General features: G+C 37.7%; 1 pseudogene; it reads right to left on the reverse strand.

Moving 5' to 3' along the window:
• Window positions 1–11,025: 11,025 nt before the first annotated feature.
• LOC133756444 (inducible T-cell costimulator-like) lies at window positions 11,026–13,156 on the reverse strand (annotated as a pseudogene).
• Window positions 13,157–13,383: the final 227 nt, after the last annotated feature.

The raw sequence follows: 13,383 nt of genomic DNA on the forward strand, positions 1-13,383 counted from the left end.
TTCATATTTTATAGTTTGTTTCTTAACCTAAAAGTATATATCTATATCTATATATACATAGGCTGAGGCCAGAGTTAACTGTTCCTGCCGATTTCTTTCTAAAAGCCCTGATGTTAATTTGCAGCATCAACATGCCTATCTTCAGGTGTCATAATATTTAAACAAGTAATTGCAATCATTTTATCTCTATTTCCAGTCTTCCTTGAGAATGGGGACTACCTGAGATACCCAGATTATTCAACAGATACAATGGGTAGTATGGAAAATGGTTTTCAGGGTGAAGTTTTATTTTCATTATCAAAGTTGATAGATGAATAAAATAAGTGTGATTTTTTCATCTTCTGAACTTAATCATAGTTGTTTGGAGTTACTGCAGACAATCAATGAAGATGCAGCAGGAGGAACATAGGAAAAATCAACAGAAATTTCAGAGATGCCAGCCTTGAGCCACTGAACTAAACTCTCCAGAATTCTGAAGAGACAAAAAAAATTTCTGTGTTTAACCCACTATTTACTAGATGTTTCTCCCTGATATGCTTGCTTGCTCTATTCATAGCCTAAACTGCAGACATACTGAGCCAGGCTGTATTATGCTTTATTGCTTTGACTCACACAGGCCCCTGTGACTAGATGTGCCTTTTCTCTTTGATCATCTAGCTTTATGAATAAGGCAGAGTATACTTTATTACATAATTTTATTCCTCATTTAATCATCTATCACTTCAGTATTACAAATAATTTATCTTTGGTCCTTATTATAACTTGTATATTCCTCATACTGCCTATAGCACTGACATTTGTTTGTAGCTGCATTTCTCTGAATTTCTCCCTAACTTTATTCCATTATTGTCCTGTACTGAAAACTTTATTGTATAATTTCACCCCTAACTGTTCCCTTTCCTTCACTAAATTTTAATACTACCAATATGTTCTAGATTTGTCTATATATTGCATGCATATTTATGTTAATACATAAAAACAGTAAGATTTTTTCAAACCTGAGACAAATAACTCTTACCCACTTTGGGCAGTACCATCTCTATCAAGAATGTATGTTCAGAAACAGTCAGGAAAGTGAAGAGGCAACCGACAGAATGGGAAAAAATATTTGCAAACTATACTACAGATAAAGGGTTGATAACCAGAATCTACAAAGAAATCAAGAAAATCCACAACAACAAAACAAACAACCCACTTAAGAGATGGGCCAAGGACCTCAATAGACATTTTTCAAAAGAGGAAATCCAAATGGCCAACAGACACATGAAAAAATGTTCAAAATCACTAGCAATCAGAGAAATGCAAATCAAAACCACAATGAGGTTCCATCTCACCCCGGTGAGAATGGCTCACATTCAGAAATCTACCAACAACAGATGCTGGAGAGGATGTGGGGAAAAAGGGACACTAACCCACTGTTGGTGGGAATGCAAACTGGTTAAGCCACTATGGAAGTCTGTCTGGAGATTCCTCAGAAACCTGAACATAACCCTACCATACAACCCAGCCATCCCACTCCTTGGAATTTACCCAAAGGAAATTAATTTGGCAAATAAAAAAGCCATCTGCACATTAATGTTTATTGCAGCCCAATTCACAATAGCTAAGACCTGGAACCAACCCAAATGCCCATCAACAGTTGACTGGATAAAGAAATTATGGGACATGTACTCCATAGAATACTATACAGCAGTAAGAAACAACGAAACCCAGTCATTTGCAACAAGATGGAGCAATCTGGAAAACATCATGCTGAGTGAATTAAGCCAGTCCCAAAGAGAAAAATATCATTTGTTTTCCCTGATCGGTGACAACTGAGTGCCAAAGGGGAAACCTGTTAAGTGAAATGGACACTATAAGCAACAATGAACTGATCAGCTCCTGTCCTGACTTTAGATGTACAATGTAATACTTTATCCTTTTTAGTATTTGTTGTTGTTGTTGTTGTTCTAGTACTATTGGTTGAACTCAGTAATTAACACACAATTATTCTTAGGTGTTTAAATTTTAACTGAAAAGTGATCCCTGTTAAATCTAAGAGTGGAAAAAGAGAGGGAGGAGATGAACAATTTGGAACATGCTCAATCGGACTGGCTGCAAATGGTGGAGTTAGAAATGTGCCAGGAGATTCCAACACAATCCCATCAAGATGGCATGTACCAATGCCATCGCACTAGTCCAAGTGATCAATTTCAGCTCACAATTGATAGCTCTGATAGCTCTAAGAGTCAAAGAGATCACACAAACAAGACAAGTATCTGCTAATACTAACTGATAGAATCAAAAAGGGAGAGAAAGATCCAACATGGGAAGTGGGATACACAGCAGACTCATAGGATGGCAGATGTCCTAAACAACACTCTGGCCTCAGAATCAGCCCTCAAGGCATTCAGATCTGGCTGAAGAGCCCATGAGAGTATAGCAGGCATGGAAAGCCAAGATATCATGGAAAAAAAAAAAGACCTAAATGAATGATCTCTGTGAGTGAGATCCCAGTGGAAAGAACGGGGCCAGCAAAGAAGGAGGTACCCTTCTCCGAAGGGAGGAGAGAACTTCCACTTTGACTATGACCCTATCGGAATAAGATCAAAGTCAGCGAACTCTAAAGGCTTCCATAGCCCTGGCAACTCATGACTAGAGCCTAGGGAGATTACTGACGCCATGAACAGGAGTGTCAAATTGTTAAATCAGCAACAGGAGTCACTGTGTACTTACACCCCATGTGGGATCTGTCCCTAATGTGTCGTCTAAAGCGAAGTGATGCTATAACTAGTACTGAAACAGTATTTTTATACTTTGCGTTTCTGTGTGGGCACAAACTGATGAGGTCTTTACTAATTATATACTGAAGTGATCTTCTGTATATAAAGAGAATTGGAAATGAAAAGAAAAACAACCTGGTGTTAAAATGGAAATGGCATAGAAAATTAATTAATTTGAAAAAAAAATTATGTAGGATCTCTGCCTTTAATGTGCTGTACATTGCTATTTAATGCTATAATTAGTAATCCAATGGTAGTTTTTTCACTTTATATTGCTATATGGGCAAAATGTTGAAATCTTTACCTAATATATGCTAAACTGATCTTCTGTATACAAAGAGAATTGAAAATGAATCTTTACATGAATGGAAGGGGAAAGGGAGCGGGAAAGGGGAGGGTTGCGGGCGGGAGGGAAGTTATGGGAGGGGGGAAACCATTGTAACCCATAAGCTATACTTTGGAAATTTATATTCATTAAATAAAAGTTTAATAAAAAAAAAGAATGTATGTTCATAGTTAGCATTTTGTAGGCATATGTTCAAATAATACAATCTTGACTTTTAGAAATTTAACACAAAAGCTCTGCATGAGGCAAACATTAAAAATAAGTACACTTTCCTAATTTATATTTCAACCTACTCCTTGGTTTGACTTTTTTTCATCTATGTAAGACAGTTATCCTAATTTGAATTATTTCTATTGAGAGTGGCAAGTGGACAGATTCAAATGGTTAAGACAAAAAGGTTAATATTGATTTATGTGATGAAACAGATTGGATAAAATTTTGACTTCAGACATAGTTTAATTCAGAATCTTAAAAGCATCACCACAATTCAATTTTGCATTTTTTGGGGTCTGCCATGTTCTTTAGCTTTGATTTATTCCCAAATTTGTATTCTGTAGCCCATGGGTCACAATTTTATAAATTTCTCTTCAGAGTATATCTATCGAAGTCAGAAACCTCCTGCCACAGTGTTAGGAAGGGAATGCCAAGAGAGGAAGGCTTGAGAAACTTCTCAAAGTGAATTAAGTAAAATACAAGGGAGGAGCAGAACAGAGCTTTATAATCTTGATATTAAAAAAAAGAACAAAGTAAGAAAAATATATATGCTGCAGAATGGTATTAGAATAAAAGAAATAAATAGGCCAATAGAATGCAATAAAGACCTAGTAATAAACACACGCATCTACAGGAAACTGATCTTTGACAAAGGTGCTCAGAATATGCATTAGAGAAAGGGACATGTTCTCAATAAATGATGCAGGGAGAATTGGATTTCCAAAGGGAGGAGAGTGAAAATAGATTATCTTTCACTATGCATAAAGGCCTACATATAAGACTTAAAACTATGAAACTTCTAAAAGAAATTATAGGATATGATTAGACACAGATTATAGCAAGGTTATTATAAAATCAGGCTGCAAATGCACAAGAAACAAAAGCAAAAACATACAAATAAGACTTCCTTAAACTGAAGTGCCACAAAGAAAACAATCAACAATCCTACAGAATGGGAACAAGCTAAATGACCATGAAGTGATGAATGGGTGAAGAAAATGTAGCTTATACATACAAATACAATGGATTGCCAGTCAGCACTGTTATTTGTGACAATGTGGATGGAATTTTAGGTGATAATGTTAAGTGAAATAGGTCAGGCACAGAAAAGACAACTACAGCATGATCTCACTCCTATGTGGAATCTAAAAAGTTTATTTAAAAGTTGAAAGTAGGGACCAGCACTGTAGCATGGTGGGTAAAGACACCGCCTGCAATGCCGCCATCCCATATGGACACCAGTTCGAGTCCTGGCTACTCCACTTCTGATCCAGCTCCCTGCTATGGCCTGGGAAATCAGTGGAAGATGGCCCAATTTCTTGGACCCTGGTACCTCTGTGGGAGACCCAAAAGAAGCTCCTCAATCCTGGCTTTGAAACTGCACAGCTCTAACCCTGCAGCCATCTGAGAAGTGAACTAGCAGATGGACCTCTCTCTCTCTCTCTCTCTCTGCCTCTGCCTTTCTGTAACTCTGCCTTTCAAATAAATAAATAAATCTTCCTTAAAAAAAGCAAAATTAGAATAGTGGTTAAATAGTGGTTATCAGAGACAGGAAAGTAGAAGAGAGGGAAGCATGGGTGAAACTTGGTTACTGGCAGTGGGTAGTAGCTTACAGTAAAATAGAATAAAAAATGTTGCTGTTCTGTTGCAGAATGGAGTGAATAGATAATATACTGTGCACTTTTATAAAAGTAAAACAAAGGATTTTGAATATTTTCATGATTAAAAATACTAAATGTTTGAGGATATTGCTGCCTTTACCCTGATTTGAATGTTATGTAAGGGATGCATGTGTTGAAACATCAGAAGACAATCCACAAATATAATTTTAAATGCTTATTTACTTTTTTTCATTTACTTGAAAGGGAGAAGGAGAGACAGAGAGAGAAAGAAATCTTACATCTGCCGGTTCACTCTTCAAATGCCTGCAGCATCAAGGGCAAGGCAAGCTGAAGCCAGCAGACAGGAACTCCATTAGCATCTCCATGTGAGTGGCAGGGGCACAGTCACTTGAGCTACCATCTGTTGTGCCCAAGATGTATTAGCGGGAAACTAGATCTGTACAGCATAGCTAGAATAGAAATTGGCACTCTGATATGAAGTATGGATAATTTTTATGTATCAATTAAGAGTGTAGGATTTCTGTTACCAATGAAAATTATATTTCTTTGTATTTCATCACCTGGGGCATTTGCTAATCTCTGAACTACCCCCATAACTTAGGAGTGCAAAACCATCAAGAAGAAGGACTATTCTTGAATAAGGAGAACAGCTTAGAAAGTAAGAAATAGAGCTGGCAGAGGCACTGGAATAGAAAAATTGAAAATGGGTTTTTTTTCCCCACAGGGTTATGGGCTGAATGGTGTTCTCCCAAATTTGTATGTAAAACTCTAAGCCCTAGTACATCACAATGTAAGTATATTTGGAGATAGGTTCCTTAAAAACATAATTAAGGTAAAATGGTTATTTTACCATATTATGACTGGTACCCTTATGAGACTGATTAACAACACTGGGAAAGAGACAGAGGGAGAAGACAGTCACCCACAGCCCAGGAATGAGGACTTGCAACAAATCAACCTTACTGACACCTTGATCTTGGACTTCTATTCTCCAAAATTGTGGTAAAATAAAGTTTTGTTGTTTAAATCACTCAGTCTGTAGTACTTCATTTTTGCAGGAATTTTTTCTTTTTAAATTTTTATTAATATAAAGAGAACAGATTTCATGTATTTACAGGTACAGTTCTAAGAAATAACTATTTCTCTCTCCCCCTTTCCCTCCCTCAATCCCTCTCCTTCCTCTCTTTTTTCTTTACTTTTTGCAGACATAATTTCAATCCATTCTACAATCACAGGCTTAATTCAACACTAGCCATCTTATTGAATAAGTAAAAAGTAGGAAGAACATAGAACCAGAAGAACATAATACCAGAAATTTATTTATTCTCTATAATATCCTGAAGCAAGAACTGTATCTTGGGATGAATCATGGTGGTACCAATACAATTATGAAGAAAACCTCATCAAAGCAATGACTACCAAAATGTGGTTGAGAAGACTGACAAAGGCAAAACCATGGCAAGGTTTTATTGGGATGTTTGAGGCATTTTAATTGTTGACTTATCAGAGGGCCAAAGAGCAATAGTATCTGGTCATTATAAGAGGTTTTAGATAAATCTAAACTTTTCCCAAAAATCTCCCAGGGAAACTGTCCAGATATCCTCCACCTTAGCCACTCTTAATGGTCAACATCTTGGCTAAGTCCATTTGTTGAACAGGATAAGTTCATAAATTTCAAAGGAAAATTCTTAGGTATCCATCTCCAAATCCTCATTTGTCTGCTCCTGACTTACTTTTGTTTCCAAACCTTTAAAAATATTTATTTGAAAGGCAGGATTACATAGAGAAAGAGAGACTGGGAGAGAGAGAGAGAGAGAGAGAGAGAGAGAGAGAGAGAGAGAGAGAGAACCATCCACTGGGTCACTCTCCAAACAGCTGCATCAACTGGGGTTGGGTGAGGACAGGGCCAGGACCCTGGAACTCTATCTGGGTTTCCCTTGTGGGTGGCAAAGTGCAGGCATTGCAGGTGGTGGCTTAAGGTGCTGCACCACAATGCCAGCACCCTGTTTTTTAATCATAAAAAATCTTTTGAAGGCAATCATTTTTATTTTGTTAATAATGTAAAAATATAGGCAGCAATATCATTCCTTCCAAATTATATATTTCCCTTTAATCACCATATATTTTATTTATAATTCCACTATCTCATTATAGTTTTTTTGTCTTCATATCAATCACACACACACACATATATATACATATATGTATCTATTTATTGTAAGGTTATAGGGTCCACAAAAACCCTGGGTTTCCTTGGCAAAGTTCATACACTGGTGTTTCAAACACAGATTGGGCCAGACTAGTGATTCCCCCTTTCTGGATAAGGTATTTTTAAATTTATTGTATTTTTATTGGACTATAACTTGGTTTTTTATTTTTGTAAGCTCTATTGGAATTTTTTAAGATTTTATTTGAGAGGTAGAGTTACAGACAGTGAGAGGGAGAAACAGAAAAGGTCTTCTGTCTATTGGTTCACTCCCCAAATGGCCGCAATGGCTGGAGCTGTGCTGATCTGAAGCCAGGAGCCAGGTGCTTCCTCCTGGTCTCCCATGTGGGTGCAGGGCCCAAGCACTTGGACCATCCTCCACTGCTCCCTGAGGCCACAGCAGAGAGCTGGACTGGAAGAGGAGCAGCTCGGACTAGAACTGGCACCCATATGGGATGCTGGCACTGCAGGTGGAGGACCAACCTGCACCACAGCACCGGACCCTCTATTGGAATTTTTTATAGATACTAGCATCTTTCCTTTATTTTATTATGGTATGTGCAGTAATGTTTCTTTGATTTATGTTTCCTTGTGAATTTTCAGTTTTTTCCCCATTTTTAATGTAATTGAAATGACCTACTTTTCAACAATTCCCTTGTATCTGCTTTTCATTCTGTCATTCCTTTTTTGAAATTATTCATTTCTCAAATTGATTACACTATTCTTTTATATCATATTTATCCTTTTTCCATTTTTTGTTTTCAAGTTAGAATTTACAAGTCTCACTTCTATATACACCTTTACCATGTTGGTGTAATTAAATCCTAACACTATGAATTTATGACTATCAGGATTGGCTTTATCACTGTAAAATAATTAACTCCCTCAAAAATTTTAATTTTTTCTCCATGAGGACTTTCCTGAATCTAGTTTTCAAGAGCCATCTTAGAAAAGACTGAGCATTAACCCTTTCCAGGTAAGATCATTTTCCCAACTCCGGATTTTTATGGGACCATGAATTTCTGTTGATATTTGAAAGTTTCAATAGAGTACTTCTACATTCTGGCATCTTTCCATTATGGTTATTTAGAAAGTAGCAAGATATTTGTTTCATTTACATTTCCCAATTTCTTCTCTTATTTTCATTTGTAATGTATTTGCTAAATACTATTTTGTAGTAAATTTGCTTATAAATGTGCTTGTTCTATTATTGCTCCTACAAAATTACTAATTTCTCAGATAACCACTCTGTGCTTTATTTCTTTATATATGCCCCTTCTTTTTGTTTGTTCTTTGATATATTTTATATATAAATGTAACCTATACATATTTAAATATAGTCTAAGGCAACCCTAGCACTAGGAAACTGTAGTCACTTTGGTTGGCTTTTTGTGAAGTAATCAATGCCCTCAAAAATATGTATTCATCCTGGAAACATCTGTGTGCACAGTTTTGCAAGTGCCACACTAGGCCTGTCTGATAATTCACCATTTTAAAGTAACAGAATTTTTTTTAATTGTTCTGGATGTTTTTTGACAAACTTACTTTTGTTTTTTTATTGTTATTGAATATCATATCATACATTTATTCTTTAGCTTCCTACTATTACTAAAATCTACTCCATAAGAGGCTCCTCTGACAGTTTCCATTTCACAGAAATTCTGTTCTGTAACAGTTAACTTTGAAACATCTAGGGCTGGGATGAGAATGCTTCAAGGCATTGCTTGGGATCATGAGATCCCAGGGGCCACCATGAAGGTTTTTCTTCCCATTCCCCAGCTGCCACACAAAATCTTCAAGTAACACAGGAAACATCTCTGCAAGACCATCCAGGTTGAACAGAGAACACAACATTTGATTCAAATTACATGTCCAGTATTACACTGTACACATCCAGCATTATACATACTTAAAATAATGTAAGCACAGTGACATAATGGGTCTCACTTTGAAAGTAAACTATTAGCAGCCAATACATATTTTTAAACTCTTAAATAACACCATTTTCTCTAAAGTTAACAGTGTTGCTGCATACACATGGACTGCTGCAGAAGCCCTAGACATGCAGAAAGAGGCGGAGAGAATAATTACATGTTAATATGGATGTAGGAAGCTTTCCAGCCAAATCTTATTCTAAAGATGCCCTTGAAAACCAGAGCCAGTTTCCATGCTGAATGGGGTTTTATGGGAGGGAACTGTGCTTTCACAAAGACAGATAGATGTACTCTGATTCCCAGGGTAACTTCAGCCTCCAGGGGCAGAGGAGCTGGGTGCCCCTTACTCAGGGGTGTCTGTCAAACCTTGGAATTCCACCCAGATCTGCAGGGCTGTGCTGGGCTGATGGAGATCCTTTTGACCTGGTAGGCCCAGAGGCACCACAGCTATAGTTTGGCAGTAACCTCCAAATTATTCTAGCTTTCAGACTAAATGTAGAATTTGGCCTGCCACCAGGAGAATGCTTGCCAATTAAAGATGTTTTTATTTGTTTGTGATTTTAATATCTACAAAAATAGCAAAGTTTGTAATTAATAACACCATGAAAACATGCATAATGATAGAAAACAAGATAATGAATTGTTTTTGACTCAGAACAATGTTTCCTGCCACTACTGTCAACAAAGTAAATCATTTTAACTGAATTTGGGGCAAATTAGATAACTTTCTGGAGTAAAAATATTCTTCTAGGGAGAATATGAGAAAATTGGATCATATATAAATACATGTATACATATACAAGGGCAGTTTTAAAAGGTGATGGCAAATGGAATTAAAAGATGTTCATTTTGATTGAAAACCAAATGTTGAAACTCATGCAAATAAGTTGCTCTTCAAAAAGTTCATGAAAAATGCATTCGAGAAAAATATTATTTGTGGGTTTAACAAAATTTTTAACAAAATAAACTTCTCTTTTGTTTTCCATGAACTTTTTATGCATCCTCATATAAAATTTAATAATTATATATTTATATATACATTTCTATTGCACATCAGAGTGAAAAAGTATAGGTATTTATAGCTTCCTATTCAGATTGGCTACAGGTTTCCAAGTAGTTATGTAAAAATATCTGCAGAAAGAAAATCAGGGGCAAAAGAAGGGATCTAACTCTTATTGATAGGTCAACTGGGTTTCAAAAATCAGAGGACAGTACTATGTATTAATGTATTATGACAGTAGAGCATATGTGAACACCTGAGAAATAAGATACAGTTTTGAAACATCTCTTCCTGTTGTCTGATTTTAAAAGGAATGCCCATCCCCATGGAAAGAAGAGGGTCTGTTAGTGAATATTGCCCTTGGCTGACCAATTTGCTTGGCAGATTAAGTTAATTTTGACATCATTTTTTACAGATTTATTTATTTATCTAAAAGTCAGTTACACAGAGAAAGAAGAAGATGCAGAGTCTTCCATCCGCTGGTTCATTTTCCAGATGGCCGCAACAGCCAGAGCTGTGCCAATCCAAAGCCAGGAACCAGGAACTTCTTCTGGGTCTCCCACATGATTGCAGGGGCCCAAGTCCTTGGACCATCTTCCACTGCTTTCCCAGGCCATAGCAGAGATCTGGATTGGAAGTGGAGCAGCCGGGACTGGAACCAGTGCCCATATGATATGGATGCTGGCACTGCAGGTGGCGGCTTTATCTGCTACACCACAGCACTGGCCCCCATTTTTGGCTGCTTTAAAGAAAAAAAATAAAAGACACTTGTTTTACCGCATTGCTAAAAGTAGGCCTAGGTGGAGGAATTCTTTCCCAGTGAGGTCTGTTTGTTGAGCTCATGTGAGATGGGCTTTCTATAAAGCTAGTTGCAAGAAGGTGTTTGTTCTGAGAAAGTAGCAGCACCAAGGAAATCTGTGCAAATCCTGCTGGCTTTTAGAGTCACTGGTCCAGAATGAACAAAACACAAGCAGGAGATGGATGTGGTCCAATCAAGTCAAGTTGAACTCTGTAGTCCAGGAAACAAGGGACTCTTCTCACTTCAAGTTGAGTGGAACTGGCCAATGTGTGCCATGCCCAGGTGCCAGAGAGTTCTGTTGGTATAGGTTTTTTAGCTGTGTTCACTGTTGCTATGAACATGTACTCACTATTTGGGTCACACATACTTGATTGATATTTCTCTTTTGTAAGCCGAAAAATAAATATGCATCCAAAAATGTAGACTACCGCAAAAGCTGCACATCCTATGGGTAACCAGAACTTCACCTGGCAACAGAGCTGTGATTCATAAATATGCAAATACTCTCCCCTGAGAATCTCTACTTGAAAGGGAAGAGGATCAAAAATTGATAGTTTGCAGAAGTAATAGCTGGCATGAGAACTGCCCAAATTATATAGGAAAAAAGAGACTGTTGTTGAATAATTGATATTGACAGAATTTCAGAGCCTTAATGGACACCGTGTTTCCAGTCTCCTTTATCTGCCTGAGGTCACAGAGGACTTGTCTCCCTGACAGCAGCTGCATTTTGGGTTGCTGGACAATCACGGGGTATTTGCATAAAATATGAACACCTCCATTGTAAAATGTAAACATCTCATACTTGGCAGAGTCATTGATGTCTCCTTAAAGCGATTCCGACACAGTCAAGGAAAGGTTCAGGTGTCTGGAGTTCTCTGCTGAAGACCTCACTGCCAAGTCCTACCTTTGGGCTTTAAAACTGTGGCAGGGGCTGGCGCTGTGGTGTAGTAGGTAAAGCCGCCACCTGCAGCTCCAGCATCCCATATGGCTGCAGGTTTGAGTCCAGGCTGCTTTTCCTCCAATCTGGCTCTCTGCTATGGCCTGGAAAAGCAGTAGAAGATGGCCCATGAGGGAAAGCTGAAAGAAGCTCCTGGCTTCTCATTTTGGATTGGTGCAACTCTGCACATTGTAGCCAACTGGGAGTTAACCAGCGGATGAACGATCTCTCTCTCTCTCCTTCTCCTTCTTTCTCTGTGTAACTATTTCAAATAAATAAATGAATGTTTCAAAAAAAAAAAAGCTGTGAAAGACTAGTTACAAATACTGTCAACCTTTCAGATTCCCTTAATTGATATCATCTTTAATTTACATTTATAGAAAAGGTTGTTTTTAAATGTAATTATAATTAGCTACTTCTCAGCAACTTCCCCTTTATCTCTGTCACTTTATTATTGTTCTGACCAAACTACTGATTTCTTTTCACAGCAATGACAATATATTTTATATCATAAGATGTGTATCACTTTTAAACTTTCTTTTCTTTGAATTTAGACATATCACTTATAAGCATCTTTAGTATCTTAACTGAAGGCAGTATTTTTTTTTATTTTTATTTTTTTGGACAGGCAGAGTGGACAGTGAGAGAGAGACAGAGAGAGAGGTCTTCCTTTTCCATTAGTTCACCCCCCAATGGCCACTACAGCCAGCACGCTGCAGCCGGCGCACTGCGTTGATCCAAAGCCAGAAGCCAGGTGCTTCTCCTGGTCTCCCATGTGGGTGCAGGGCCCAAGGACTTGGGCCATCCTCCACTGCACTCCTGGGCCACAGCAGACAGCTGGACAGGAAGAGGAGTGACCAGGACAGAATCCAGCACCCCGACCAAGACTAGAACCCGGGGTGCCAGTGCCACAGGCAGAGGATTAGCCTACTGAGCCGCGACACTGGCCTTCCTCTCTTTCTTAAAGTATTTTGACTTTAATTATTTTTGTGGGTTTTTTTTGTTTCTTAATTGATTCGTATTGCCAAATATTATGCCATTATAAAAGATATACTGCACACTGTTTTTCTTTTTAATTATTGATGTCTAGTTTGATTACTCTCAATCTGAGAAGGTACATGGTAGGATTTCAATCTTTTGAAGTTTTTGAGACTTGATTTCTTCATTAGTAATCAGTGTCAACATTGTCTACATGTGCCACAGGTCTCTGCTCTTCAGTCTTTTGTGAATGTTATAGTATGACTTTGAAGTGGCCTGAGCTTCCATAGGTCCTTAGTCCCTAGAGAGTTTTCAGTCATACTGGGGTTTTGGATGTCTGTATCCACATTTCTGGCCATGCTACCTTTTTCTACCAGGCAAATATGAGTATTTTTGTTGCTTGTGGCAACAAAAATTATGGCCCTTTTACTAAATTATATGGATAAGACATTCCCCAGGTCCTGATATGTTAGACTGACTAATACCCAGAAATTTAGCAGCATGAGTTTAAGTCCCAAGTCTGAGAACTGTTAAGGAGACATTCCCCAAGTCCTAGAGGGTGAATACAGTTTATGCTGGGGGTTGT

This window comes from Lepus europaeus, chromosome 3, assembly GCF_033115175.1.
Source record: "Lepus europaeus isolate LE1 chromosome 3, mLepTim1.pri, whole genome shotgun sequence".
NCBI lineage: Eukaryota > Metazoa > Chordata > Mammalia > Lagomorpha > Leporidae > Lepus > Lepus europaeus.